The following is a 15,545-nucleotide window of genomic DNA, read 5'->3' as shown; positions in this document are numbered from 1 at the left end:
CGGCTCAGAGGAACTATAGTTCCTTAGGTGCGAAAGCGATGAAAAGTATTCATCTCAGGGAAAAGTACCTAAAATGGGCTTTAGTACTGCCAGTGGGAAAGGGCCTAGTATGTGCTAAAGGGGAAATAAAAGGAATAGTACCAACAATTTACTGCTGGGATAAGTGAATTTGCAGGTGGAGCAGATGATCAGGGCATGATCGGACTAGTCAAATGAGATATGACTAAGCGATTACATCAATAACTTAAAGTCAAGATTGTTTCAAACAAGGCTTCAGCAGACATACTTTGAATAAAGTATTTGACTAAATGTGGGAGGGAAGAGCCAGCTTTTGTGATAAACACTCAGGGCAAAAACTCCTATGACAAGTAGGTCATACTCTCAGTAAATAAGGCCTTTTATTTGCATGTTTAAACATGTTAAAGTCTGTTTTGCACAGTTAAGGCCAAACTATACTCAGGTTTTCCACATGCCGGTACGTCTCACGCATGGTGCTTGTAACGCAAAGTTCGTCATCAGAGTGAACACATGCTAGTGATCGAATGACAATGCCATTAACCTGGAAAACTTAAGCAAATCCAGTGATTAGATCTTCTTTAAAAGTGCTAATTTTATCAACTCGGTACTTTAAAAACACAAAATGTTTCTAGGCTAACTGGTGCATCCTCCGACTCCCAAACGTTGCATACAAGCCTCAGAATTAGAATGCAACTGTTGATTTTAGCCAGACCTTGTGTGCAATATGCAGTTTTTGACGGACAGTGAGGGGACTATGGTTGGTCCGTGAGTATGCTTTCTGAGACTGTTTTTGAAAACTGCATGAGCAACACTGAAATGTGTAACAGCAGAAATCTGTATATTTGAGTAAGTTGTCACAATTATGTAATTAACAGCACATTAAAACTTTGTTCAATAAGCCTGGAACCCTCATGCTTATGGTTTTTCAAATGGACCTTTGAGGCCCATGTGAGTAATGCTGTAATAATTTTCTGCCTCTCCTTTAGCCCTTTACGAGTAGGGGATAGGATCCAATAAAAACCACACCTCATCACCATTCTCATGGAAAGAGAGAGCTTAGATAACTCAACAGCCTTCTCACTGGACATCTTTTCCACACAGAAATAGGCACACAGCTCTCACTGCTCACAACTTTTATGACTTTGTGTAATGTGCTATGAGAGCACAGCGCAAAACTTCCACTGAAGGGATAAGCCACCCTTAGTTAGGGGTAAACAGACTTGCAAAACAACTGGCAGATAGTGACAGCTTTCAGGATGATTCATCAAAACCAGTTTCAAAACCCCACAGCACACCTGGGTGCCAAGACAACAAAAACAAATATTCAGTTTCTAGTGCAAAACTTCTACTGTAAATGTATCATGAATGAGTTAAAACATTGACGCCTAAGAATGCCAAGGAGTGTATGGAAACTTTATTTTAAACTTTTCTAGGTGACTCCAAAAACTCAAACAAAAGCCAAGAAATAAAACATGTCCTCAGCAAAATGTCAAAAGGATTACATTAGTATCACAAGCTACATCGTTAAAAGAATAGTTCACCCAAAAAAAAAAGAACATTCTGACATCATTTACTCCAAACCAATTTGACTTTTTTCTTACACAAAAGTAAATTCCACGAAAACGTAAACCATACCGTGGAAAAATAAAGTTTACGCTTTAAGGAACAAATCCCATTTTAAATGGTTAATTTAGATTTAGCCTAAATTTTACAGTATTATAGTGCTATAATTTGTTTTGTTTTTTAAGGTTTATCAATTGTTTATCCACCTCTTATGACGGTTGCACCATTTCTAAAACAACATTTTCAAACAGCAATACTTTATGGTTGCAAAAGAGGGATCAAACAACTCTTTATTTTCACTTTATTTTAATTATCACTCCCCGGAAAGACAAGGAATTGTCTGAGAAATATATACAATTACTTTTTCATAACAGCACTTCTTTCTGAAATTATAGGAGCCACAATTATGAGGTCGACACATTTCAGTGATGTGTCACGGCTGTAAGGATTTAGAGGTTAAGTTTATATCACTAAAACAATATTCATTCTTTTGAAAGTTCATACTTTCTGTACAAAGCTAACTTATGTCGATGTCAAGTATGATGAACAAATGGTCTCCCTTTTTTAGTTTAAACACCTATATTAATGCATTACGGATGCTTCATATCAAATCATACGGATATCAATGAGAGAATCAAACATCCACCGTTTGTTCTTGTACCATGATGATTGCATTTCAATTCACAGAGTTTTTATAAAGTGTGCGGTCTCCCAAAAACTTCCATTTCTTCAACTGTCCATTTCTGTCATCTCAGTAAATCAAGTTCATTTCCCAATATAATCTAGTAAAAAAGAAAAGAAAAAATGACTGAAAATGTTCTGATGTCTGGACTCTATCTGCAGGGGTCTCTGAAATGGTTCGATATAGCGGTGGGCGATCTGACGATTTTGTACCATGATGGATCTTGAAGATGTCCACAATCTACTTTTCAAGAGAATTGTAGAGATCATGACAATTATGTCCTCTTAATAATGTTAAAACTACAACAGAATGATTGCCTACTAGATGGCTGTGCTGATTGGCCAAATTATATCACGTGTCTCTATTGTGTGTCTTTCATGCGTGACGTATTTGAAAAACAATTCAAAATGATCTAGCAACATGGCGGATGAGGAGCTGGTGCCAAAAAAGGACTCGACGTCAGTAGTTTTTTAGTGGTTTGGCTATGCACAGTCAGATATTTCTCAAAGCAAAGTTATCTGTAAACTTTGTCACGCAACGGTCGGCACTTCCAGAGGTAATACAACAAATCTTTTCAAACACATTAAAAGGAAACATCCGAAGGAGCATGCCGAGAGAGTTTCACTCAGGTCGGTACAACAACCCCACTCAACTGTATCTCACAATATCTCGAAACATAAACAGTTACCACTGACCGACACATTAGAGCAGTCAAAAAAATACGATAAAAGCAGCAAATGATGGAGAGGTGTCTGAGGCTGTCACATTCCATCTAGTCAAGGATATTGTGCTGTTCAAAGCTTTGGACAACGTGGGATTTAAGAGACTGATGCACACTTTAGATGCATGGTATGATCTGCCATGTCGCAAATATTTTTCTAATACCGCCATTCCCCATATGTATAGCGAATGCCGACAGAGGATTGCTGCACAAATAAAGCACGGCCTTATGGTCCAGTCGTACGTCTGAGCCATACCCGAGTCTAACCATCCATTTTATTGATGACTGGAAGCTAAAGAATGCATGTCTTCAAACAAACTACTGCACTGAAGACCACACTGGGGAGCTAATTGCCCACGACCTGAAGGAAGCACTAGAATTTTGGAGTCCAAGTGAAAAACAAATGGCTTGCATGACAACAGACAGGGGTGCAAATATGGTGAAGGCCTTGCAGTTCAACAACTGGACTCGCCTGCCACGCTTTGGCCACAGACTGCATTTAGCCAATAGGTGAGTAATACACAATAGCCTTAGAAGTCTGTTAATTTATATTATATTATCTACTGGCTGCTGATTACAACTTGAAGTTGAAACTGATTGTTTATTTTTCTTAGAATGTTCAAGTGTGAAAGTGTCAGAATTTGAAAAGTGCACTTTTGTGTTGTTTACATTTTACCACTGCAATTTTTTCTAGTTGAGTTCTGAGTACTTGAAAATCTTGTGTTATTTAATGGTTATCATCTATTGACTGCTGATTAAAACTTTAATATTTAAAATAAAGTTTAACTCAGGTTTTAATTACCATTTTGACAACTGATTCTTTAATACAATATTGTGTTTTAAATTGTGCAAATAGATATGTCCATAGGCTTGTTCCGGTCTGGATATTCTCAATAGTACATCTAAAAATTGGGAAGATGATTGCACTTCATATCGTGGATCATGATTGTGTGCTATAAAGATCGTGATATGATTTTTTGGGTAGATCGCCCACCCCAGTTCGATATACTTGCAATGAGTACTTTATATGTTAAGTTAATTTACATATTTTCACTGCAAATGTCACATCCATAAATTTGCAACTGCCCATTAGTAGAACGTTGATGCTGCTCTTTTCCTTACAACAACAGTGAAAGAGGATGGATGCTGTTGAGCTCAAAAAACACGATAAAAGATGACTTTAGCCAGGCTTCCTAAGCAACCAATTGGCCCAGTTCCTAGTGAGGGTAGAATCACGTGGGTTACCTACCCCGTGGTCACTATATGACGGTTCTGGCTCTCTGTGGGGTGCATGGAGAGTTGTTGGTGGATGCCACGGTGAAAAGTGTGAGCCTCCACATGCGTTAGGTCAACCCACATGATAAGACTGTATCAGAAGTGGAGGCAACTGAGATTCGTCCTCGCCACCTGGATTGAGGCGAGTTACTGCGCCACCACGAGGACTTAGAGTGTACTGGGAATTGTGCATGCCTGTCAAGTTGCATTCAGTTATTATGAGACACGTGAGAAGTTGCCTGCAGCAACACATCTTGACTTGTCATATTTATGTACACAATAACATATAGGCTACGACTTAAATTTCGATTTGTTCCTTACATTGCTATCAAGTCTTGGCAGGCCTAATAACAATTTAAACAACTTTACCGCTCAAACAATACACGAGTTTCAACAGAAGAATTAATGCAAGTGCTTTTATAAAATTATAAGCTTCACATTTCTGTCTATAAACCCTCCAAAAATTGCCCCCATTCACTTCCATTGTAAGTGCCTCACTTTAACTCAGATTTTTGCTTTTTAAAAGAAAAGTCCAGACGAGTTGAAATTATTTTTTGTGGTAATCAAAATTATGTTACAAATGCTGTCGATTGAGTTTAACTTGTATTAAACCCGGAGTACTCCTTTAAAGAAGCCCAACAAAGGTTTGATCTGAACGATGAGAATGTCTTAAAAAATAAGCAATCACAGAAATGAATACCAGTGTCATGTCTGCGATTCTTCTCTATAAATGCTTAAACGGTGAGTGAATGGCCATTCATTGTGTCGCAAGCTGCTTGAAGTTGTACTGCTCTGTAATACTGAAAATTAAAAACCACAGTTGCCACGGTTATTGACTGCTCAAGTCAATAATGCTTGATCACACAAGCATTTGGCTGAGCCATTATGCTGCAAACAAAACAGTCACCAACCCAGCCAGTTAAAGAGATATAAATGATCTATGCTGGGCATCTCAGAAGCCATGCAGAACAGTAACCAACCACAAGTGTGAGGGGGAAATGTCAGCTTGCACTTACACATTTATGATTGACGTCTGTACTGTGTGATGGCGAGTGTGTGACCTACATGAGCTACACGTAACACTACTCTGTTCCAGAGATACATAGCATGCAAAAACAGCATTAAAGGAATAGTTCACCCAAAAATGAAAATCTGCTGATAATTTACTCACCCTCAGGCCATCCAAGATGTATCTGAGTTTCTTTCTTCATCAAAACAGAATTTAAGACTTGTAGGATTTCATTTCAGGCCTCCTCCTTTAAACAATGCAAGTGAATGTACTCTTTTGACGGTCCAAAATGCATATTTGGGGTGCATCAAAATAATCCACACGACTCCAGTTGACAAATAAAGTTCTTCTGAACCCAAACGACTGATTATTTTTAGAAACAAAACAATACTTATATATTTGTAACTACAAATGTTCGCTTCCGTACATCTATGTGACACGCACTCAAGAGAGGGATGACATAAGATCGTTGGTAAGGTCACGTGTCATGTGGAGGAGGAGGCAGGAAGCGCGTCATTGTTTACAAGAGGATTTGTATAAGTGTATTGTTCAAAATGGTCATTTGGCGTGTGTATCCTGGATGTTTCAACCTTCAGAAACCCCAAAGAAAATGCACGCCGGGAAAAGTATTAACTTTTCATCGATTGCCTATACATGATCATGAGCAATTGAAGCTCTGGCTTATCACGCTGAACCTGGATATCAGTACTCCCCTACATTCTCTCAAATATTGGAGGGTGTGCAGTGAACATTTTACCCCTGATGATTTCAGACCGTCGAAAGAAACAAAGGGTCGATATCTGAATTCATCGGCTGTGCCCGTGCTGTTTTTCCAGCGAACTCACGTATGTGTGAAAACTTTGTCATTGTCACGCCTCCCTTGGGCTCTGCACCTCCCTCAGTGCTCTGCTCCTCATCACCCGATTTCTAATTCACCGCACCTGCACTCAATTCACTCGCTCATCACTTCCTGCATAAACAACTCACCGTCAAGTCTCACACAAAGGACTCTAGTTTGACCGCGCTACTCTCATGCAGTGTTTATTTACCTGTCTGTATTTGCTCTTGATCTTTGTCGATATCTGTTTAATGCTTACCTTGCTGTTTCGTCTGTTACCTCTTCTTCAGTTTGTGAAGCTTCTTTTCTGTGTGATATCACCTGTACCATTGATCTCACTGTGTAAACCCTGTAAATCCTGTGAATTTCAGAAAATGCTCTCGCACTTGGTTTCACTAACTACAACTTGTGTGGCTTGAATTCCTGACTGTCATATAGCCTATATATTTCTGCTAAAGAAAAAGCACAAGTAGATAACGCAATGGCATTGCTCCGAAATAAAGGATGGTTATTTACTGCAGTAATGTTTTTTTTAAATTATTATTTGGAAATATATATATATATATATATATTGTTTTGAAATGGTTTTGGACTGTTTTGGTTTGTGAACAGCGCTCGGTCTGTAGTCTGTGCAAGTTTCTCTTATAAACAATGACGTGCTTCCTGACTCCTCCTCCACGTGACCTTACCAACGAGCTTACGTCATCCCTCTCATGAGCGCACGTCACAGAGATGTATGGAAGCGAACATTTGTAGTTAAAAAGTATATAAGTATTGTTTTGTTTCTAAAAATAACCAATTGTTTGGGTTCAGAAGGACTTTATTTGTCGTCTGGAGTTGTGTGGATTATTTTGATGCACCTTAAATATGCATTTTGGACCGTCAAAAAATGGAGGACATTCACTTGCATTGTTTAAAGGAGGAGGCCTGAAATGAAATCCTAAAAGTCTTAAATTCTGTTTTGATGAAGAAAGAAACTCCGATACATCTTGGATGGCCTGAGGGTGAGTAAATTATCAGCAGATTTTCATTTTTAGGTGAACTATTCCTTTAAACTCTCTGAACAACCAGAAGCAGTTGGTGTGAAGCAAAAAGGTGTCATCTACGCAAGTAGTGTTTTAGCCTGTTTGGTGATATACTTAAAGAAATACTCACTCCTTACCCAGTTTATAGGCTTCGACCATAAGCATATTCGACCACACATACCTTAAAGTAGGGATGGGCATAATCAAAATATAACGCATTATATTTTTTTCATTTTGTTGAAGATTCTCTGCCCAACTCAATGAAAGAATGTGCACAACGCACGTCTGTCTGTTCTTCCTTCAGGTTACCGTAGTAATCGCGCAAATGTTTTGTTTTTTGTGACTGTCTGAACCGTCTATTTTCAAATCACGGTAGGCTTAACAGGAGATGCCAAAACCATTGCGCTTTTTATATGCGTGTTAAGGTGAAGTTCAGTTTTGAAGACTCTGCATTTCGTCTAGCTGTTTGAAACACTTTCCTGCTGTATCAGAATCAGAATCAGCTTTATTGCCAAGTATGCTTACACATACAAGGAATTTGTCTTGGTGACAGGAGCTTCCAGTGTACAACAATACAAAAACAGCAACAAGACTTTTAAAAAATAATTAAAATTGAATAAAAAAAATAGATAAATATTGAAAAGAAAAACGTATATATAGAATACACAATAGACAATATACATATACACACACACACACATATATATATATATATATATATAGATACATACACACACACACACACACACACGTAGTGCAAATCTAAATACAAATCGGTTATATACAGTGCAAGGGAATGTAATGGCAGAAGAGTTTGGATGTGTTGGATAATATAAAAAGACTAAGCTGTGTATTGCACATTAATTATTGCTCAAAGGGGCAGTTTTTAACTGTTCATGAGATGGATATCCTGAGGGGAAAAAAACGTTCCTGTGCCTGACATTTCTGGTGCTCAGAGCTCTGAAGCGTCAGCCAGAAGGCAACAGTTCAAAAAGGTAGTGGGCAGGGTGAGTGGGGTCCAGAGTGATTTTACCAGCCTTTTTCCTCACTCTGGAAGTGTATAGTTCTTGAAGGGAGGGCAGGGGGCAACCAATAATCCTCTCAGCAGTCCAAACTGTCCTTTGTAGTCTTCTGATATTCGATTTCGCAGCTGAACCAAACCAGACAGTTACTGAAGTGCAGAGGACAGACTCAATGACTGCTGAGTAGAACTGCATCAGCAGCGCCTGTGGCAGGTTGAACTTCCTCAACTGGCAAAGGAAGTACAACATCTGCTGGGCCTTTTTCGCAATGGAGTCAGTGTGGGTCTCCCACTTCAGGTCCTGTGAGATGGTAGTGTCCAGGAACCTGAATGACTCCACTGCTGCCACAGTGCTGTTTAGAATGGTGAGGGGGGACAGTGTTGGGGGGGTTCCTCCTAAAGTCCACAATCATCTCCACCGTTTTGAGCATGTTCAGCTCAAGGTTGTTTTGACTGCATCAGACAGCCAGCTGTTCAACCTCCCTTCTGTATGCAGACTCATCGTCATCTCGGATGAGGCCGATGACAGTGGTGTCATCTGCAAACTTCAGGAGCTTGACAGATGGGTCCTTGGCGATGCAGTCATTGGTGTAGAGGGAGAAGAGTAGTAGGGAGAGCACACATCCCTGGGGGGCACCAGCGCTGTTTGTACAGGTACTGGAAGTGAATTTCCCCCTGTCTAACAAGCTGCTGCCTGTCTTTCAGAAAGCTGGTAATCCACTGACAGATAGACGTGGGAACAGAGAGTTGGTGTAATTTAGTCCGGAGAATAGCTGGGATGATGATGTTGAAAGTCAAACTGTAGTCCACAAAAAGGATCCTTGCATATGTCCCTGGTCTGTCCAGATGTTGCAGGATATGATGCAATCCCGTATTGACTGCATCACCCACAGACCTGTTTGCTCGATAAGCAAATTGAAGGGGATCTAGAAAGGGTCCAGTGATGTCCTTCAGGTGGGCCAACACCAGTCTCTCAAATGACTTCTTGACCACAGATGTCACGGCGACAGGTCTGCAGTCATTAAGTCCTGTGATTTTTGGTTTTTTTGGGATGGGGATGATAGTGGGACGTTTGAAGCAGCATGGGACTTCACACTGCTCCAGTGATCTATTGAAGATCTGTGTGAAGATGGGGGCCAGCTGGTTAGCACAGGATCTACGACATGCAGGTGAAACGCCATCTTGGCCCTGTGCTTTCCTTATCCTTTATTTTTCGAAAGACACGGCACACATCATCTTCAAAGATCTTAAGTGCAGGTTGAGTAGCAGGAGGGGGTTGGAGGGGGGTTGCAGGAGGTGTTGGTGTTTGTGTGAAGTGAAGGTCAGAGTGGGTGTGGGGTGTGAGATTGGGCCTTTCAAATCTGCAGTAGAACACATTCAGGTCATCAACCAGTTGTTGGTCCACCACAGGGTTGGGGGTAGGAGTCCTGTAATTCGTAAGATGTTTCATGCCACTCCACACTGATGCAGAGTCGTTAGCTCAAAACTTGTTTTTCAGCTTCTCAGAGTATCTTCTTTTAGCCACTCTGATTCCCTTATTCAGTGTGTTCCTGGCCTGATTGTACAAGACTTTATCCCCAACTCTGTAAGCATCCTCTTTGGCCTGACGAAGTTGCCTGAGTTCCGCTGTAAACCATGGTTTGTCGTTGTTAAATGTTAAATAAGTCCTAGTAGGAATGCACATATCCTCACAGAAACTGATATATGATGTTACAGTATCTGTGAGCTCGCCCAGATTGGTGTCTGCAGCTTCAAAAACACTCCAATTAGTGCAGTCAAAGCAGGCTTGTAGTTCCAGCTCTGCTTCATTGGTCCATCTCTTTACAGTCCTTAATACAGGCTTAGCAGATTTTAATTTCTGTCTGTAGGTTGGCAGATGATGAACCAGACAGTGATCAGATAGTCCCAAAGCTGCTCTAGGAACAGAGCAATATGCATCCTAGCAGTGTAGCAGTGATCCAGTATATTTCTGTCTCTGGTTGGGCATGTAATGTGCTGTTTGAATTTGGGCAGTTCACGTGTGAGGTTTGCTTTGTTAAAATCCCCAAGAATAATAATAACTGAGTCCGGGTATTGTTGTTTCATGTCTGTGATTTGATCAGCCAGCTGTTGCAGCGCGGCATTCAAACACGCGTTTGGCGCGATATACACACTCACCAGAATAAACGAGGAAAACTCCCGCGGCGAGTAGAAAGGCTTACAGTTAATAAAGAGCGCTTCCAAATTAGGACAGCACATCTTCTTTAACGTTGTTACATCTGTACACCAACTTTCATTAATGTAAAAGCATGTTCGACTGCCTCTCGTTTTCCCCGTTAACTCTGCGATGCGATGCGATCCGCTCCGAACAGCTGGAAGCCCGGCAGATGTAACTCGCTGTCCGGAATGGCTTAACTCAGCCAGGTTTCTGTGAAGCACAAGGCAGCAGAGGTTGAAAAGTCCTTGTTTGTGTGAGTGAGGAGATGTAGCTCATCCGTTTTGTTAAGGAGAGAGCGGAGATTCGCAAGATGAAAGCTTGGCAGCGCTGTTCGAAATCCACGCCGATGCAGCCTGACCAGCGCACCTGCTCATCTTCCATGCCTGCCTCTCCTAGCGCGTTTAAACAACACAGCTGCGCCTCTGACTAAAATGTCCAACAAAATGTCCGAATATTCAAAATACGGGAAAAGATTGACTGGTATATGCTGTCGAATGTTCAGCAGTTCGTCTCTGGTAAAACTGACTGGAAAAAGATTACTAAACACAGGACAAACAAACAAAAACAGCAAAACAATAGGAGCGCTCCACACCGAAGCGGCCATCCACGGCACCATCATGAGTTTAAGTGTAACATGCTGTGTTAGTGCGTTGAGTCCACTGCCACACGCCTGGTGTTTGTGTGTCTCCCCAAGTATTTGCTCATGAGGGGAAAGCCGCGATGCTTCATGAAGCGTTCCATTTAACTCAGAGTTGGAATTTCCAACTTTCAACTAGGGAAAGCGCATTGGAATGACATTTTATGTCAGACTTTTAACTTGGAAACTCGTGCGGAAATCTTCAACTCCCATTTGTCAAGATGCATGTGTGTTTTATGTTACGCAAACATATCAGTGCCCATGGCAGGGAGGTTTACAGTCAGTGACAAACATTCACTTTTATTACATAATATCCATTAACGAGTTAATGTTCTTACAATAAATTATAATAAAATGTGTTTAGCAAACGTTGTGCAGAGACAGGTGTTCAATACACGGTTACTTACACTGTTTTGACTGCCGTAACGATAGCATTGCAGCATCGTAAATCAAAATCACAACATATATCAATCTCAAAATTAAAAATAAGCTCCCTCTTTGACACGTTTGTGTTTAGTTGTCAGGTAATTGTCACTGAATTTCGAATTAAGCGAGAAGTCACATCATGCATGATCACCATCTATCATCGTTTTCATGATCGATAATTGTTGCCATGTCCAAGTGCCCGAGTACTCGTGCCCATCCCTAGCTTAAAGCAACTCAAAGTTTGAGGTCTCCATTTAAAATAAACAATAGAAATAACTGAGGTCTTTACTCACCACCTGAGTTATTTTGTGCTGAGTATAGCATGACACTGTAAACCCTAATGTTGTCATTATTGGAAAAATCAAGTTGTCTTAATTAAACATTACTTGAAATGTCAAGTTTTGGGCTTACAACTCAAATATTTATGTTCTATGTAAAAAATCCATAGACGTAAGGCTTTAAATGTTAATAACTCAAACTATTGAGTACAAAATTGAGGCTATGCTATCCATAATGCCTTGCGCTTGAACTACTGAATTTATGTTTCCTTAGTCAAAGGGAACATATGGGGGCATTTAAATATTTGTTTCTAAGAATTTCTAGAGGTTTTAGCTCTTTTCAAGTATTACGTTGTTTTGTTGCATATAGCTTTTTAAGGTGAGGCGGTCAAGTTGGACCCTGTTAACACTATCTCAGTTCTCCTTGTGCATGTGCAACTGAAGTACAGGTGTCTATGCATTTCTGTGGAGAAATAAGTTTATTTAATGATTGGCCTAGAATCAGTTACAATCTGATGACCGACATTTAAGTCCATTCAATTAAATTTATTAAGTAGAAACAACATTTATATAGCCAATCAGAGTTAAGTCTACTTGCAGCCAGTTACCTTAACTAAGTTAATTCTATATAAAAACTTTATTATGCAAGTTTTGGAGACACCATTACTCAATTCAATTGAGGGGACGAGTTTACTCAATCAATTGAGTAACGTCAACTTATTAGGGTTTTCAATACAAGTGTTCATCTTGGCAACACCATTGTGAAACTTACTGAAGACGTCTGAACATACAATATTTTAAGTTTTCTTACATAAAAACGCCTTCATGGTACCGTCAAAAATATAAACAATGTTAACTTTAACAAAATATCACAAGCTGACTGACGGCTCAACCTCTGACCGTTGCAGTCAATGGTCAACCCGCCACGTCAATCAGGCACGCGCGCTTTGATCGCGAGGATCACAGCACAGTGAATCCTGCTTCACTTTTTCTCAAAACAACGAGGCGATTCTGCAGTGCCGTCGGGAAGTTTGTTTGACTTGTTTCGTTAGCGCAGTCGTTATCATAAATTACAAACTTGAGAGTTTTAATGTGGTGCACGTAAAAATACACAATCACGAGACCAGTTAAACGAAATGTTAGTTCTAATCCTCCTCAGATGGTAAACAAAGGTAAAAATCAGTGCCTTTGCCTGTCTAAACGAACAGCCCGACAACATATGGTTGGGCTGTTAATGCTCCATTATCAACAACTCAAATAGAAAAGTTTCTCTATTCATTCGCTTTAGCACAAAACAGCAATCAAATCAAGACGCTTTCGCCGTCTTGATGCAAAAGTTATGTGTGTAAATTATACTTCCAAAACGAAAAACATCGGAAATATAGGCTTGATTTCATGAAATTATGATATGCAAATTCCAAAACCTACCCAATAGTAAGCAGTGAGTGAAAACTACGGAGTTATTCCACTCGCGTGAAGAGGGTGCATTCGTTGTCTATTTATGAACTCTTTGATATCAGCCTCGCAGACCGATGCATTCCCACGTAGTCCATATGTTGTGTGCACATTGCTACTCCTTTTTCTTTATTCCTTTAAAATTCGCCCGGGTTGCCGAAACACCGTTCCTTCTCAGATCTCGAGACAAGTCAGCGAGCATTGGAGGAGCTGCACAAAAGATCCGACTTCGCGGATCGGGTTTCGCATTTACGACCCTACTGGTCGGTTTACGTTATTGGTTACTAGGTAACGGGGTTTAACTCCTCCCCAAATCTCTAGAGCGCTCATCTGTGCTCCTAAACCTGAGGTAAACTATTGTCCAACAGGACCCTGTATAAAAGCTGCACTACTCTTATGAGAAAATTATATTTAATTTAGGGCCATCTTCCAGTCAATAATGAGAGCAAAGTAATTGAATGCATTTTTGACCATTCTGTCATATTCTAGGAGTATGTCCTTAATTAAAGACTCTCGGTTTAGTTGAATGTCGATATTAAACTTATACAAGAATCAGGAACATGCAGTTACACCTACACTTGAAAATGCAAATGTTGAGTGTGAAGCAAAAAAAAAAAAGAAAAAAAAAAAGCCACTTCTGTCTGTCTATCACGTTTGCCCACACAGTTATTTTGAGTTAATGTGAGAAAATGTGCATGCGTCACTTGTTATTTATGCCACATAAATCGTCATTGTAATTTGTCAGTCTCATTATCAAAACACATTTTATTATCACACCAATAAGCCCATTATTATTTAAGGAGTCTGTACCAAATAAAGCTCGGTTACATTTGGCTCCAGTTAATCTCGCATCAAATGTGCCAGAATCTTTTAAATAAATAATAGTGTAAAAACATATTAGGATGAAGTGTTTTTGAGACTAATGAGAAGTGACAATCTACAAACAAACCAACGAATCCTCCTCGTCATAAAACAGAGCTCTGAAGCAGATTTCAGTGCTCTGATGACCTCTAGCGGCATTTGTTGACTTTATTTGAATTTAAATGGATTTTATTCATTGGCCTTATCACGTGGGAGGACACACTTAAAATGGATGACTGATCATTGCATAGATAACAACATATCAAACTGTCAAATATCTGCAAACAAACGACCATTTCTCAGAACTATTTCCTTTTTAATTATTTGTCTTTTTTAACTCTTTTGCAAGGAGTCTACTTTTAAAGGAAGAAAATAATTTCGTCCCTGTTTTTTTTTTTTTTTTTTTTTTTTAGACCTTTTTGGAGGTTGTTTTAAAGGGCCAAGACATGATAAATCAAAATTCCCTTGATATTTTGACATATAAGAGGTCATTGTACTATAAAAACATACTGTAAGTTTCAGAACTCAAAACTTCTCCTCAGTGCAAAAAGAGCATTTGTTGAAACCAAGCTGCCAAAACGACTTGTTCTCTACTTCCTTCACACTGTGATGTGACACTGTGGTAAAATTTGCATCCGACCATCTCTATAACAACACATCAACTCCTATTTTACCTTTAATCACTTTTCACAAAGAGCATGTCAGTCAAGAGCTGAGAGCCAATCAGAACAGTGGGCATGTACTGTCAAGTCTTAAAAAAGAAGCAGCACTAAAACCGAGTGTTTCTGAATGAGGGTGGAAAATTATCATGTTTTACAAATATATGACTGTTTTGTGTGCAAAAAACTTTACTAATATTTTAAATGAACCCCTAGGAACATATTAAAATAATAAAAAAAGGCATGTCATGACCCCTTTAAGATTTTAATGACTTTTAATCTAAAAAGACAAATAGGAACAACTTACCAGAATTGTTTTGTTTTGTTTGACTTACCTATGACATCAACAGACAAGCTAATTTTCTTATTTGTTTAATAGATAGACAGACAGTCAGACAGACAGATAGATAGATTTGCTGTATAGATAGATAATTCCTAATTTTAATATTCCTAATTAATTTTTATTAAATCCTCTCCATAATACAACAAATAAGACCCCCATATGCTATGAGTTTTTCAATGCTATAAGTTCTTTCTTATTTTTCATTCTTTCTTTAAATACGTGATTTTCTTTTTACCTGAATGTCAACTGATCAAAACAGATTATTTATCAAGTCAGCCAATGGTGCTGACTTCATATATACTGCCCCTATATATTGTAGGTACTATTACCAAATCTTTACGCTAAACTTTTCTTAACAAAATAAAAAGAAAACACCTCTGAGCACCATGGAGCACTGCAGAGAGGCCATTTGGTGAATCTGTGCAGCCTTGACCCAATCAAAGTCATTAGCCTGATGTTCCAAAAGAGCAGAGAAAAGAATGATAAGAATATCATCCCATTACCAAGTCCATTAAGAGAGCCAGAGGAGGGTGCAGA

At 39.4% G+C, this 15,545-nt stretch overlaps 1 protein-coding gene across 1 annotated transcript in view; it reads right to left on the bottom strand.

Annotated features, from left to right (window-relative positions):
* The window catches only part of LOC127441904 (divergent protein kinase domain 2A-like), a 57,999-nt gene extending 44,616 nt beyond the window's left edge, over positions 1-13,383 (bottom strand). Inside the window, exon 1 of the mRNA XM_051699466.1 lies at positions 13,119-13,383. The gene's annotated coding sequence lies outside the window, so the exon portion shown is untranslated. The remainder of the gene's footprint in view (positions 1-13,118) is intronic.
* Between the last annotated feature and the right edge of the window lie 2,162 nt (positions 13,384-15,545).

This window comes from Myxocyprinus asiaticus, chromosome 6 (genome assembly GCF_019703515.2).
Source record: "Myxocyprinus asiaticus isolate MX2 ecotype Aquarium Trade chromosome 6, UBuf_Myxa_2, whole genome shotgun sequence".
Lineage (NCBI taxonomy): Eukaryota > Metazoa > Chordata > Actinopteri > Cypriniformes > Catostomidae > Myxocyprinus > Myxocyprinus asiaticus.
This window is presented reverse-complemented; position numbering and strand designations above follow the sequence as displayed.